The sequence below is a fragment of the Pseudorca crassidens genome, chromosome 10 (assembly GCF_039906515.1).
Source record: "Pseudorca crassidens isolate mPseCra1 chromosome 10, mPseCra1.hap1, whole genome shotgun sequence".
NCBI lineage: Eukaryota > Metazoa > Chordata > Mammalia > Artiodactyla > Delphinidae > Pseudorca > Pseudorca crassidens.
In genome coordinates, this window is record NC_090305.1 from 51,255,927 (window position 1) to 51,271,765 (window position 15,839).

Sequence of the window (15,839 nt, forward strand, 5' to 3'; positions counted from 1 at the left end):
TTTCCCGCAAATCACCACCAATACATTTATTTGAGGAAGAAAAGGTCAAATCTTATTAGGAACTTTTAAACTGGGTAGGACTAGAGACCCTGATCTGCCTAACTTCTGGGTGTTCACAGCTGCACGGGTGACCAGGTCCTGCACATGAGGCGACACCATGAAACTGATGAAGAGGGGGACACGTTCTGAGCAGTCACACGATGTCCCATTCAGAAGGTGCTGCCTTCTTCTTATCAGAAAAGTAGTGCTGAGAAAAATGAAAGCAGAACCTAGCCAGGACTTACTAGCACGTGCCCAGACATGATGGTGGCCTTCTGAAAGGGGATCACACCCTATTTACAAAGTAGGAGAGCGATGCTCCCAGCTGAGCTGAAGGATAAGAGCTGGGGCCAACTCGAGGGGTGTGAATGGGGGGTGGTACCTGACCCCCTGAGTCTTTGCCCTTCTGACCTGGGCCTCCACAAGCCATTCTCTGGTCCCAGCACAAGGCAAACTCGGCAAATCTGCAATGGAAGGGGATTCTGCCCCAGTTCCTCAATGCCACTCCGCTTCCTCATGTCTAACAGTGACCAAGCCACTGGGTGTAGGCTCACTTCCACCCATCCCCTGCTTCTGTGCAGACACATGGCAAATATGGAACCCAGAGCCCACCTGGGCTGGAGCACATCTAGGTGTTGCTGGGTTGGTCATGTAACAGGTGCCTGGAGATGATCAGGCCTCACTCACGGTGGCCAGGCTGAGATAGTGTGGGTTTGTGTGTGTGTGTGTTTCTTTTCTTAAAAATGGAAGTACAGTTAATTTACAATGTTGTGTTAGTTTCAAGTGTACAGCAAAGTGATCCAGTTATATATATTTATGTATTCTTTTTCAGATTCTTTTCCATTAAAAGTTAATTCAAGATATTGAGTATATTTCCCTGTGCTATACTTTGTTCTTTGGTCTTTGTTGTTTAAGACACAGTGTTTTTTGAGGTGGTTCGGGGTACTCCAGGGCAAAGCATGATGACACCTGGTGGTGGAAAGGCAGGCTGGAGCCACGGAAAGGCTTGCCCTGCCCACTCACGTCCTTCCAGCAGTGGATCCGGATTTGAACTCTGGGGAGTGAGTGGGGAGCCCGGCCTGCAGCCATGAGATCGCCCACCAGCAGGAAGGGGTAGGTCGGCATGCCACTGCCACCCCTGTGGGGTAGCTCGGAACGGATGGCCAGGGCCTGGCTGAAGCTGTCATCCACCAGGTAGGCACTGAGGAAGTGGCCAGCAGGTTACAGCCCTGCAAGAAAACCGCATCTTCCAGGATGTGAGGGATTTAGCTGACAAAGAGTCCCAGCAGCCCCCTCATCTTTGAAAATCTTCCCAATGGAGCTCAACTCTCCAGTGTACTTGGTCTCCAGTCCCACAAAATGGACCGTGCAGCTATTGAGATGACACGTAAGGGGTGAGCCAATATGTGGGACATTCCCTGCATCATCATCAGGTAGGAGGTCTCCTTCCCCACAGTCTTCAGAGAAATCTTCGTGTCATCCTTGCTGGAAACCTGCTCGATATCATCCGGAGAGAAAATCTTCTTCATGCTGCCCGGGGTCATGGTGGAGAGGGCAGTGGACGTCAGCCAGCAGCTCAGGCCTCGGAACAGCCTATCTTCCCATCCACTTGCACAATGTCCTTGGCATAGGTGAAGAAGGTCGGAGGGTGGAGGACCTTCCTCCCCAGCCCATTGGTCTCAATGGTGTGGGTATTGGCTCATGATCCGTCTGATGGGCAACTCCATGTAGAGCAGCTGGTGACTGAGCTCTGTCACCCCTGTGCCCAGCACCATGAAAAGAGCTTGGTGGTGGGGTCTTGGTCTCCAGAGCCCAGGACCCCCAACGCGCTGTCCATCCTGCCGGCTGAGGGTGGCGGATGTGCGAGGATATGCGAGGAAGCACGAGGTTGCACTGGGATGCTCGGGGAGGCGCGGGGATGCACGGGGGGATGCGTGGGTGGTGGGTACAGAGCCTGGCCTCGACCCTGTCTCTGTTCCAGCTCCTGCTCCTACCATCCCAGCACTGCTGCGAGCCCACCTTATGGTTTTAATTTTGATGAAACTGGCTTCTATTAAAATCAAATGTCTTCAGGCCCTACACCTCTGAGGAGGACGTGTGGGAGGAGAGCAAACTCCAAGGTATAGGGCTTGCGAAAGAGGGTAGGTTCAAGTGATGCTAAAGATTTACTTGTGCTAATAATTTTTATTAAGATTATTAGTGTATGCGTGTTAAAGTTCTATTCCAAAGTTTCTTAAGTTTTTATTGAACTGCCTCCAATCCTATTTTTTCCCATAATACAGGATGCAAAATTTTTCAGTAAAATGTATTTAATGTTAGAGCAGAAATGCATGTATCTGCAATTCCTAGCAAAAAGAAAGTTCTCAAAAATATTTGCTAATTGGACAGGCATTAAAACTCTGAGAGTATATTCCCAGAACATTTTACCTAAGTGTCTCTTATTTATAGCTGAGCTTACCTTATCTAAAGAATTATCTACCTCGACAGTCACAATTTCTTTGTGAAATAAACCATTCCTGTTTCTCATTATGCCCTATTTATTCTCCTCCCAACATGACCTCTTAATTACGTGTGTATTTGTGTTTCCCATTAGACTGTGAGTTCTGCCAGACCGGTTATCTGGTAGGCACTCCACAAACACAAATCGTTGAATGAATGAATCAGTGTTAGGTGAATATTTGTATCACTTGCCAACCTAGAATCTTAATTTCTCTTGGGAGAGATAGAAAAATGACAAGGTATATCCATCAACAGCAGGGAAGCTATTTCTAATGTCTTTCATTTACTAAGTAATACATATGGACAAATGTTTTAATATAATCCTCATAACTATATCATATCTAAGAGTACTTTTATTGCCCCCATTTCATAGATGAGGAAACTAAAACTGAGAGGGATTACACCATCCTTCCCAACATCAAACCGCCAATAAGTGTCAGAGCTGGGGCTGATACCCAGGTGGTCTGATTTCATGCCAGCTCTTAACTGGCATGCTATATTATCTCCAAATTTCAACAACATTATTTCAATGTCAGTGTTGTACAAATGTGTATGTGTGAATGCTGTGTTTCATCATAACCAAAGATGTTAAAGGACCTATAACTGAGTGACTCCAGAATATTTCCCTCATTGGATGTAACTGTCTTCAGAGTCTTCTCTTTTTTCCAGAAGGAACAGAGGACTTACTTTAACCAACCACATTCAGACTTATGAACTCATTCTGTCTAACCTGGAGTTGTAGTTTGCCATCCTCAGTAAGTCTAACCACCTGAACCACACCACCTTTTCGTGCTTAAGAAACCCAGATTCCTTGGGCTCCTTCCTCCTCAGCCATTCTATGATGCCTTCTCTGCTGTGTTTTCTCTTGCCAAGGAAATAAACTCAACAGAAACTTTCCCTTCCTCTTTCCACCTACTCCTCCTCCTTCTTCTTTTTTTTTATTTTTTAACATCTTTATTGGGGTATAATTGCTTTACAATGGTGTGGTAGTTTCTGCTTTATAACAAAGTGAATCAGTTATACATATACATATGTTCCCATATCTCTTCCCTCTTGCGTCTCCCTCCCTCCCACCCTCCCTATCCCACTCCTCTAGGTGGTCACAAAGCACAGAGCTGATATCCCTGTGCTATGCGGCTGCTTCCCACTAGCTATCTACCTTACGTTTGTTAGTGTATATTTGTCCATGCCTCTCTCTCGTTTTGTCACAGCTCACCCTTCCCCCTCCCCATATCCTCAAGTCCATTCTCCAGTAGGTCTGTGTCTTTATTCCTGTGTCTTACCCCTAGGTTCTTCATGACATTTTTTTTGTTTCTTAAATTCCATATATATGTGTTAGCATACGGTATTTGTCTTTGTCTTTCTGACTTACTTCACTCTGTATGACAGACTCTAGGTCTATCCACCTCATCACAAATAGCTCAATTTCGTTTCTTTTTATGGCTGAGTAATATTCCATTGTATATATGTGCCACATCTTCTTTATCTGATAGTCTTTGATTTATTCTTTGATAGTGTGCAGTGCTGTGCGAGAATAATCCAGAAGGATATTCACCACCATTAGATCCCAAATGCCAGGTTTAGAAAGTTTACTCTTTTTCAATCTCAGTCAAATAATTAGACAAATCTACTTTGCTTCTGAAATACCATAAACTCATATAGATTGAGACATAGAGAAAATTATGTCAGTGAGTGACAAAATGACGTAAGAAAATGCAGCGTCCAAGTTCTGTAGAGGAGTGTACAGTCATCAGAAGCAGGTCAGCAAGATATTGCCTCATGGAAGCCCTTTGGGAAACTGTTCTAAAAGAAGGACTCAGAATTAACCAGTTAACCAATGGTTTATAAATGGTTTCTACTTGAGGCTGTAGTGGTACTAAAAAAAATTTGAAAAAATTAAAAAACAGGGTATTCTTTTAAGTAAGCTAAAATAGGTCCCCACCCCAAATAACCCCCTCAATCATAACCCTAAAATTATCTGGGTTATTCTGGTATTTTCAGAGCCAAGTTTTTATCCATAAACTTCCATTTAATTCTTTCACAAGTAATTGAAAATTCAACATTTGGGAGCCTGTGTTCTTAAGGTTTATTCTATCTGTTATGTAGAAAGTAGAATTTGTGTGTATGTCTTTGTGAGAGAGGGCAGGCATGTAGGAACACATGTGTATGTACACTTACATGTATGTCATGTAGATCACTGCATTCTGTACAAAAGTATTCTAATATTATTAAAAAGAAGAAAACTGGAGAAACACACTTATGTAACTCCCCTATGCATATTTTAAAGGGATTTTTTTGGTTTGTTTGCATATTTGTTTTCTCTGTATATCTGAATTTTGATAGCTATTCAAAGTTTTTTTGAACCATTTGCCTGAATAAATGAGGAAAGAAGAGTGAGAATAAAGACGAGTGGGTATAATCTGTGATTTTGTGGGAAACCAGAAGGCAACTTTAAAGATTTTTCTCAATTTGGGATGTATAAGGAAATGGTGCCCTTTACAATATGCTATGCTTTGAAGCTGGTATTTCAGAGAATTTTTCCTCCTTTAAATTGGATAATTTATAAATGAATGCTCCCAAAGGAACTCGTAAAATCAAAGAAAAACATAGGCTGCTGGAAAATTGATTTGTCACCAGTACTTTTTAGCCTAAATAGTTTTCAATTTGATAATGACTTGATTTTAAAATTTCATATGCTGAATGTCAGGAATATGCAAATAATGTAGATGGAAGGGATGGATGTGGTGAAGGTGTCTCCTGGGGAAATGTTTCAGCCACATCTCTCATATCATCTCATGGAAATAGATCATTACTTGCAGTTGTACTTACATACCTCTGTTTTAATATTTGGTTCAAGCTGGGAAAGGAGGAAAACAAAATTCATGCTGGATTTGTGATCATCAGGTGCTGTGTCATGTTTTCTGGATGTCTGGGTAGATCTGATCTAATTCTCAAGGCAATCCTGAGAGCAAAGTGGTGCCCTGATTCTACAGATGGGGAAGAGGAGGCAGAGAGAGATTGGAGACATTAGTCACAGTGAACTTGTTTTTAATTACCATTTTTTAAATTGAAGTATGGTTAATTTACAATACTGTGTTAGTTTCAGGTATACAGCAAAGTGATTCAGTTATATATATTCAGTTATATGTATATATTCAGTTATTATATATATAGTCTTTTTCAGATTCTTTTCCATTATAGGTTATTACAACGTATTGAATATAGTTCCCTGTGCTATGCAGTAGGTCCTTTTGTTTACCTATTTTATATATAGTAGTGTGTATCTGCTAATCCCAAACTCCTAATTGATCTAACCCCCTCCTCCGCTATCCCCTTTGGTAACCATAATTTTGTTTGTTTTCTATGTCTATGAGTCTATTTCTGTTTTGTAAATAAGTTCATTTATATCATTTTTTAAAGATTCCACATATAGGTGATATCATATGATATTTGTCTTTGTCTGTTTGACTTATTTCACTTAAGTGGATAGTCTCTATGTCCATCCATGTTGCTGCAAATTGCATGATTTCATTCTTTTTCATGGCTGAGTGATGAAGTAATGAAGTTTTAAAAGGTTTTTATGGCTCTTTCCAACTCTTTCCACTGTAGAAGCAGTTCTCAAACTTGAAGGAGCATGAAAGTCCCCTGGAGCACTTATTAAATACAGGTCACTGGGCTCCACCCTCAGACCTGCTGATTCAGTGGTTCTGTGGTGCAGCTGAGAATCTGCATTTCTAACAAGTCCCCAGGTGGTGTTGTAGCTGATCCTGGGGCCACACTTTGAGAACCAGTGTCCTATAACAGAAGATGGGATCTCTAAACCCATATCAATCATGCCCTGTTAATGAAAAGTGAGTATCCAGTGCCTGACTGGAATCTTGAAAATCTGCAGCCTGGTGTGTTTTTTTGCTCCTCAGATACAGTGTGTGTGCCCCTGGGGAGTGCGGTGGCTTGCCTGGGGGCCCTCAAAGCTGCAGGGTAAACACAATGCATCTTTAAGGAGTAACGGTTTTCTTTGATGGTAAAAAGTTTAACATGCTATTTTTATATTAAAACAAACACACAGCTGGGCTATAGAGGAGAATACAAATTCATATGCATTCCTGAGATAAAGCTCTAGATTTCAAAGGAAGTCTGCCCTTGTGGTAGACAGCTTTAGGCTATGCTTCCACTCTCAGAGGGTACAAGTTGGCTGTCCTCTGGCAATGAGAGAGTTTAGCTGAAGAAAAAAAGAGGTTACTTTATGTTGCTATTAAATACTTTCTTGACCTGAGAGTTCCTGTTTCTGGATTCAGATTCTAGTCTCTCCCTGACCTGATATTCCCCAGGGTCTAGCCTTCAGGAACAGGTACACAGGCCTTTTTCTGAGGACATATAGAAAGTTGAAATTACTATTTTAGCACTGGATGCTATAAACTTCAAATTAAAAACAATATAGTAGCACAGGGAACTATATTCAATATTCTGTGACAAACCATAATGGAAAAGAATATGAAAAAGAATATATATATATATATATATATATATGTGTGTGTGTGTGTGTGTGTGCGTGTGTATAACTGAGTCACTTTGCTGTACAGCAGAAATTAACACAACATTGTAAATCAACTATACTTCAATAAAATCTAAAAAGAAATAAGGAAATTAAGTATATTTAAGCCTCTTTTCTTCATGGAGGAAAATAATTCAAAGTCAGCTTGGGGTGATGTCTTCCTTCACTGTGGATCCTAGAAAAATCTGGGATTCATTGCATAGGTATTTGCATGACACCTCCCCCCCTACCCAGCAAACACATAATTTCCTAAGTCAGGGTCCCTTTCCCAGGCTGCATTGTCCATCTGGAGCGAGTGCCCTGCTTTACACCAAGCACAAGCGCAGGGCCCTTTCTTTGGTCCCCAGTTTACAGCTTTGCTAAGGGCAGTGGCACTTACTTACCCCCTCCTAGAAGTTCTCTCACTACTGGTTTTGTTTGGCCCACAAGCTGACAATGGTTTTGCAGTTTTAAATGGTTGAAAAAGATCAAAACAGGAATAATGTTTCATGACACATGAAAATGATAAGAAATTAAAATTTCTATGATAAGAAAGGCAGTTTCCATAAATAAAGTTTTATTGGAACACAGCCACACTCATTCCATTTTATTGTCTACAGCAGCTTTTGGCTGCCTTCCCACTACAAGAACAGACATGAATAGTTGTGGCTGAGACTTTGTAGCCCACAAAGCCAAAAAATAGATACTGTTTGCTAGAAAAAGTTTACAGATTCCTGCTCTAGACTGTGCAGGAGGCAGGCACATTCTGTACATCTTAGATCCAGAATCAGACCAGGTCCCTGCTTATCCTCCCTAGAATAGGTTCTCTCATCTCCCTGTCCTTCCCCCAAGGAAAGCTTTGGCAGCTGGCGGTTGTCTGAATGCCTGACAGCTCTGCAACAAAAACAGTGATGTGTCCTGAAAGTAGGGTGTCCAGGCTCAGAACTCAAGGCTTTTAGAGATGAGGGAGGGAAAATTATCTCCTATTTATTTCTATGCCAGTATTTAAAAAACCCCTAAATTAATGTCAGTACATTTTCTTAACCAAATTCTTTTTTTTTTTTTTTTTTTTTTTTTTTTGTGGTATGCGGGCCTCTCACTGTTGTGGCCTCTCCTGTTGCGGAGCACAGGCTCTGGACACGCAGGCTCAGCGGCCATGGCTCATGGGCCCAGCCGCTCCGCTTCATGTGGGATCCTCCCAGACCAGGGGCATGAACCCGTGTCCCCTGCATCGGCAGGCGGACTCTCAACCACTGCGCCACCAGGGAAGCCCTCTTTTTTTAAATTTTTAATCTTATTGAAGTATAGTTGATTTGCAATGTTGTGTTAATTTCTGGTGCACAGCAAAGTGATTCATTTATACATATATATATTCTTTTTCATATTATTTTCCATTATAGTTTATCCCAAGATATTAAATATAGTTTCCTGTGCTATGCAGTAGGACCTTAACGTTTATCCATCCTGTATATACTAGTTTGCATCTGCTAATCCCAAACTCCCAGTCCTTCCCTCCCCCCACCCCCCTCCCCTTTGGCAACCACAAGTCTGTTCTCTATGTCTGTGAGTCTGTTTTGGTTTCGTAGATAAGTTAAATTGTGTCATTAAAAAAAAATTTATTTATTTATGGCTGCGTTGGGTGTTTGTTGCTGCACGCAGGCTTTCTGTTGCGGTGAAACAGAAAGTTGCGGTGAGCGGGGGCTACTCTTCGTTACCCTGCGGGTGTGTCTCATTGCGGTGGTTTCTCTTGTTGCGGGGCATGGGCTCCAGGGGCTTCGGTAGTTGTGGCTTGCCGGCTCTAGAGTGCAGGCTTAGTAGCTGTGGCACACAGGCTTAGTTGATCCACGGCATGTGGGATCTTCCTGGACCAGGGATTGAACCCATGTCCCCTGCATTGGCAGGTGGATTCTTAATCACTGAGCCACTAGGGAAGTCCCCAACTTTGTCATATTTTAGATTACACATATAAGTGATATCATTTTACCCTGATTCATAAAGTCTTTGTGAGGAAAGGCTCTGAGAAAATAGGGATGGATTTGGGGTTTGCCCTTTATTCCATCAATGCAAGAAAGCACAACAGGTAAAGAACCTTGTACAACTACCCCGGTGATGATGTTGGTAGTGGTACCACCTTTTCACTTTTTCTCCAAGGAGAAAAGTACTCACTCACTCACCAGCACCTATCTCCATCCTGTCTTCTCTCCAGAAAGCAGAGCCTGAATCAGGGCTTGCGTGCAGCTAGTTCATTACGAAGCGTGATCCTGGGAATAGGCTTGAGAGACGAAAACAGGATTAGAGGAAAAGCCAAGGGAAGGGTGCATTCTTTAGTTTCTTCATCCTTTAAAAAAAAAGCTTTCTTGAGATATAATTCACATAACAAAAAATTCTCTCATTTAAAAGGTACAATTCAATAGTTTTAAGTATATTCAAAGTTGTGCAGTCACCACAGTCAAGTTTTAGAACATTTTCATTATCTCAGAAAGAAGCCTTATTCCCATTAGAAGTCACTTCCCATTTCCCCCCAACCCTCTCCCAGATCTTGGTAACCACCAATTTACTTTCTGTTTCTATGGATTTGCTTATTCTGAAAATTTCACGTAAATGGAATCACATGAGACAGGCTTCTTTCACTTAGCATGTTTTCAAGGTTCAGCCATATTGCAGAGTGTGTCAGAACTATGTTTCTTTTTATTGTAAGAAACATTTTCTTGTATGAACAAACCACATTTTATTTATCCATTCACCAGTTAGTTGGTGGACATTAGGGTTTTCTCTATTTTTTGGCTATTATAATGATGCTAGGAACATTGGTATATTTTACAAGTTTTTGGTGGACATATTTTCAATTTTCTTGGGTGTATTCCTATGAGTAATATTGCTAGGTCATATGGTAACTCTATGTTTAACCTTTTGAGGGACTGCTGACCTGTTTTCCAAAGTGATTGTACCATTTTACATTCCAACTAGCAATGTATGAGTGTTTCAATTTCCCTACATTCTTGGCAACACTTGATTTTGACCATCGTAGGTGTGAATTGATATCACATTGAGGCTTTGATTTGCTTTCCCTGATGGCTAACAATGGTGAACATCTTTTGCGTGCTTACTGACCATTAGTATATATTTGGAGAAAATGTCTATTCAGATCCTTTGCCCATTTTTCAATTGAGTTATTTGTCTTTTTATTATTGAATTTTAAGAGTACTTTATATATTCTAGATACAAGTATTTTTATCAGATACATGACTTGAAAGTATCTTCTCCCATTCTGTACATTGTTTTTCCACTTTCTTGATGGTATCCCTTTTTATTTATTTTTATTTTTAACATCTTTATTGGAGTATAATTGCTTTACAATGGCGTGTTAGTTTCTGCTGTATAACAAAGTGAATCAGCTATACATATACATACATCCCCATATCTCCTTCCTCTTGCGTCTCCCTCCCACCCTCCCCATACCACCCCTCTAGGTGGACAGAAAGCACCGAGCTGATCTCCCTGTACTATGCGGCTACTTCCCACTAGCTATCTATTTTACATTTGGTAGTGTATATATGTCCATGCCACTCTCTCACTTTGTCCCAGCTTACCCTTCCTCCTCACCATGTCTTCAAGTCAATTCTCTATGTCTGCATCTTTATTCCTGTCCTGCCCCTAGGTTCTTCAGAACTATTTTCTTTTTTTTTTTTTTTTTTTAGATCCCATATATATATGTGTTAGCATACAGTATTTGTTTTTCTCTTTCTGACTTACTTCACTCTGTATGACAGACTCTAGGTCCATCCACCTCACTACAAGTAACTCAATTTTGTTTCTTTGTATGGCTGAGTAATATTCCACTGTATATATGTGCCACATCTTCTTTATCCATTCAGCTGTTGATGGACACTTAGGTTGCTTCCATGTCCTGGCTATTGTAAATAGAGCTGCAATGAACATTGTGGTGTATGACTCTTTTTGAATTATGGTTTTCTCAGGGTATATGCCCAGTAGTGGGATTGCTGAGTCATATGGTAGTTCTATTTTAAGTTTTTTGAGGAACCTCCATACTGTTCTTCATAGTGGCTGTATCAATCTACATTCCCACCAACAGTGCAAGAGGGTTCCCTTTTCTCCACACCCTCTCCAGCATTTATTGTTTCTAGATTTTTTTTTTTTTTGCGGTACGCAGGCCTCTCACTGTTGTGGCCTCTCCCGTTGCGGAGCACAGGCTCCGGATGCACAGGCTCAGCGGCCATGGCTCACGGGCCCAGCCGCTCCGCAGCATGTGGGATCTTCCCGGACCGGGGCACAAACCCGTGTCCCCTGCATCCGCAGGCAGACTCTCAACCACTGTGCCACCAGGGAAGCCCCTGTTTCTAGATTTTTTGATGATGGGCTTGATGGTATCCTTTGAGCACAAAAGTTTTAAATTTTGATGTAGCCCAATTTATCTATCTTTTCTTCTGTCACTTGTGCTTCTGTTGTTAACTATAGGAAGGCTTTGCCTTTCCCAAAGTCATAAAGATGTACTTCTATATTTTCTTCTAAGAGTTTTAGTTTTAACTCTTACACTTAGATAGGTGTGTGATCCATTTTGAGTTAATTTTTGTGTATGGTGTGTGAAGAAGGGGTTACAACTTGATTCTTTTGCATTTTCATGTCTTGTCCCAAAACCATTTGTTGACAGACTTTTCTTTCCCTCATTGAATTGTTCCAGTACCCTTGTCAAGAATCAGTTGACCATATATGTGAGGGTATATTTCTGTATTCTCAATTCTATTCCATTGGGGTACATATCTATCCTTATGCCAGTTGCCACACTGTTTTGATTACTGTGCCTTGGTAGTAAGTTTTGAAATTGGGAATATGTGCTATTGACTGAATACTTTTGTCCTCCTAAACTTATGTTAAATCCTAATGTATTTGGAGGTGAGGCCTTTGGGTGTTGCTTGGATCATGATTTGTGGAATTCTCATAAATCTGATTAATGTCCTTATAAAAGAGATTCCAGAGAGCTCACTCATCCCTTTTTCACCATGTGAGGACATGGAGAAAAAAAGGCCATGTATGAACCAGGAATTGGGCTCTCACCAGACACCAAATGTGCAGGCATCTTGGACTTCACAGCCCCCAGAAATTGAAAATTTTGTTTTATTTTATTAAATTAATTTATTTATTTTTGGCTGTGTTGGGTCTTTATTGCTGCATGTGGGCTTTCTCTAGTTGCGGTGAGTGGGGGTTACTCTTTGTTGTGGTGTGCAGTCTTCTCATCACGGTGACTTCTCTTGTTGCGGAGCACAGGCTCTAGGTGCACGGGCTTCAGTAGTTGTGGCACACAGGCTCAGTAGTTGTGGCTCACTGGTTTAGTTGCTCTGCAGCACGTGGGATCTTCCTGGACCAGGGCTTGAATCTGTGTCCCCTGCATTTGCAGGCAGATTCTTAACCACTCTGCCACTAGGGAAGTCCCAATTTATGTTTTTTAATAAGCAACCAGTTTATGGTATTATGTTAAAGCAGCCTAAATGGACTAAGACAGCGAGTCTTCCAATGTTATTCATCTTCTTCAAGATTGTTTTGGCTATTCTGAGACCTTTGAATTTCCATATGAGTTTGAGGATCAGCCTATCAATTTCTTCTGCAAATAAGCCAACTGGGATTTTGATAGGGATTGTGTTGACTCTGCAGATTGCTTTAGTGAATATTGCCATCTTACTAATATTAAGTCTTTTGATCCATGAACATGGATGTCTTTCTATTTGTTTAGCTTTTCTTTAATTTCTTTGAACAATGTTTTCTAATTTTCGAAGTGTAAATTTTATACATCATTTGTTCAAATACTTTATGACTAAGTATTTTATTCTTTTTGATGCTATTGTAAGTGAAATTGTTTTCTTGATTTCATTTTCAGATTGTTCATTGCTAGTATATAGAAATACAGTTGTATTTTGTATATTTCTCTTGTAGTTGTGCAACCTCACCGAACTAGTCTATTAATTCAAATAGTTTTTAATGAGTTTCTTAGGATATTCTATATACAAGGTCATGTCATCTGAATATGCTAGAGATAACTTTACTTTTTCCTTTCCAATCCAGATGTTATTTATTTCATTTTCTTGCCTGATTGCCCTGCCTAGCACCTCTAGTACAATTGGAATAGAAGTGAGGAAAGTGAACATCCTTGTCTTGTTCCTGATCTTAAGGGAAAAGCTCTCATTTTTTCACCATTAAGTTTGATGTTAGCTGTTGGTTTTTTATAAATGCTCTTTATCAGATTGAGAAACTTTCCTTCTATTCCTAATTTGTTAAATCTTTTAATCATGAAGGAATATTGCATTTTGTCAAATGTTTTTTTTCTTCATCTTTTGGGATGATTATGTGGCTTTTGCCCATTTTTTTCTGTTTTTATGGAATATTGCATTGATTGATTTTCAGATGTTAAACCAACCTTAGATTCCTGAGATAAATCTTATTTGGTCATGGTTTGCATTCCTTTTTATATGTTGCTGGGTTTAGTTTGATAGTGCTTTGTTGAAGATTTTTGCATCTACATTCATAATAGACATTAGTCTAAAGTTTTCTTTTCTTGTGATGTCATTATCTGGCTTTGGCCTTATAGAATGAATTGGGAAATGTTCTTTCCTCTTCTATTTTTCAGAAGAATTGGTAAAGAATTTGTACTATTTCTTCTTTAAATGTTTGGTAGAATTTACCGGTGAAACCATCTGACTGGATACTATAAAACTCCTAGAGGAAAACATAGGCAGAATACTCTTTGACATAAATCGCAGCAGTATTTTTTTTGAATCCATCTCCTAAAACAAAGGAAATAAAAGCAAAAATAAACAAAGGGGACCTAATTAAATGTAAAAGCTTTTGCACAACAAAGGAAACCATCAACAAAACAAAAAGACAACCTACTGAATGGAGGAAAATATTTGTAAATGATATGACCAATAAGGGATTAATAGCCAACACAGAGAAACAGCTCATACAACTCAACATCAAAAAAGCAAAAAACCTGATTAAAAATTGGAATTGTGCATCCTTGAGCCTATCAGCAATGGAGGCCCCTGCAGCTGGATTCTGCCATATCCCTCTGAAAGATCAGGTGTTTCAGAATTGTCCACCAAAGGAACAGAAGAGAGGAGCATTTTTCTACCCACAGCTCCCATCCCCTATCACTAAATGTTTCCTTGTAAAGTGTTAACTCCCTTGCACTTTCAGGATTTCCATGTGTGAGTGCCAAGTGAGTTCTTGTAGATGTTCCACATAGCAGATCCAGGGAAGCAGCAAGGCAGCTGAAGTGTCGTGCTGTTATATGTAACTGCAGGTAAAGCGTCCAGGTAGAAGCTTGTTGTGCCAGTGGCTGGAGTAAGTGGTTTGATGGAAGACGTCAATTAGGGTACAAAGCTACTCAATATAGTGCATCCATACCTTTTGCTTTCCACTATATTTAATCATTCACAAAGACTTCAAAGCTGTGCTCACCCCTCCAAGTCTACGAAAGGCTTAAACATGAGGGTTCATGGAACAAGCTTCAGCTACTACTTCTGCAACTCATTCTAAGTCCACAATATTCATTTCCTTTCTCTATTTCTCACTGTATATTTCCCTCATCTTTATTTAGCACTTCAGTGCAGACAAGTTGCTTGCCTGGAAGGGTAACTCAGAACTTCATCTCTGGGGTATATGAGTCCTCAATTGTTTTACCTTTGTTGAACTGTGGTTTCTGCAGTTTCCCATTTACAGTTATTACTGAACATGAAAGCACTAAATGATGCCCCAGGGAAGCCCTGTGGTACCATATTGGGCTCCTTCCTGTCCATCACCGCATAACAGCATCCCTCCCTCTGCATGATAATGGGATCAATTAGAACTGCCAATATAACAGCAACTTTTCTTGCTGGATGTTCTACTGTCACAAGGAGCCCCAGAATGGCAAGGTGGTAGTTGTAGGTTAAGGTTACATGGAATCCAACCCAGCAGAGCCTAACATTTTAGGGACAAGAACAAATTCCGAAAACTATAAACTGGGTATGATAAGTGTTGTCTATCTCACTTGTATCCCTTGGTTTTCTGACCAATTGATTCTGGCCTTTAGGGACACAGCACCATGTTTATCAGCCATTGCTTCAGTACCATAATCCCAGAGCACAGTGTCCCAGACTCGCAGGATGTTGTCCCTGAGGTGGATCTCATAGGAGACTTCAATGAGCCATTCCATCATGCCATTAGGCTGCCTGTTTCTGAGTGATGTGATATACGGTAGGGTTAGTGGATCAAGTGATCAAATGCCCACCGCCATAAAAAGGGTCTTTTAGTTCTGTAAGTCTGTGCATGGTTCCAACAGAGGGACTATAGGCCAGGAAGGCAATCCCGTATCTGGAATAGGTATCAATTCCAATACGTAAAATTTGAGATAAGAGTTGTCTGATAAATCAATCTGCCAGTAAGTGGCTGGCAGGTCTCCTTGGGAGATAGTGCATCAGACTCTGCTCTTGGCAGGCTGAGCGTTCAGCAGTGACCTTGGTAAGAGGAGTCCCTTGCTGTGTGACCCATACATCACCTTCATTCCTGTCACCATCACCATAGCAACTCTGTTCCAAGGGCCTTTTGTGCAAGCTCTGGGGCAATGGTTACGTTAAAGTGAGCTCTAACATGAAACATGAACATGAGCATGTTTTGTGTCCTTTCCGACAAGTTCACCCCTGTACCTGTTCCCCAAATTCCTTTGTCTCTGTTCTTCTGATCTCATTCCTTCCCTGCAGCTGACCAATAAGAAGAGCCA

At 40.8% G+C, this 15,839-nt stretch overlaps 1 pseudogene; it reads right to left on the reverse strand.

Moving 5' to 3' along the window:
• Positions 1-921: 921 nt before the first annotated feature.
• Positions 922-15,275, reverse strand: LOC137231630 (mitochondrial carrier homolog 1 pseudogene; annotated as a pseudogene).
• Positions 15,276-15,839: the final 564 nt, after the last annotated feature.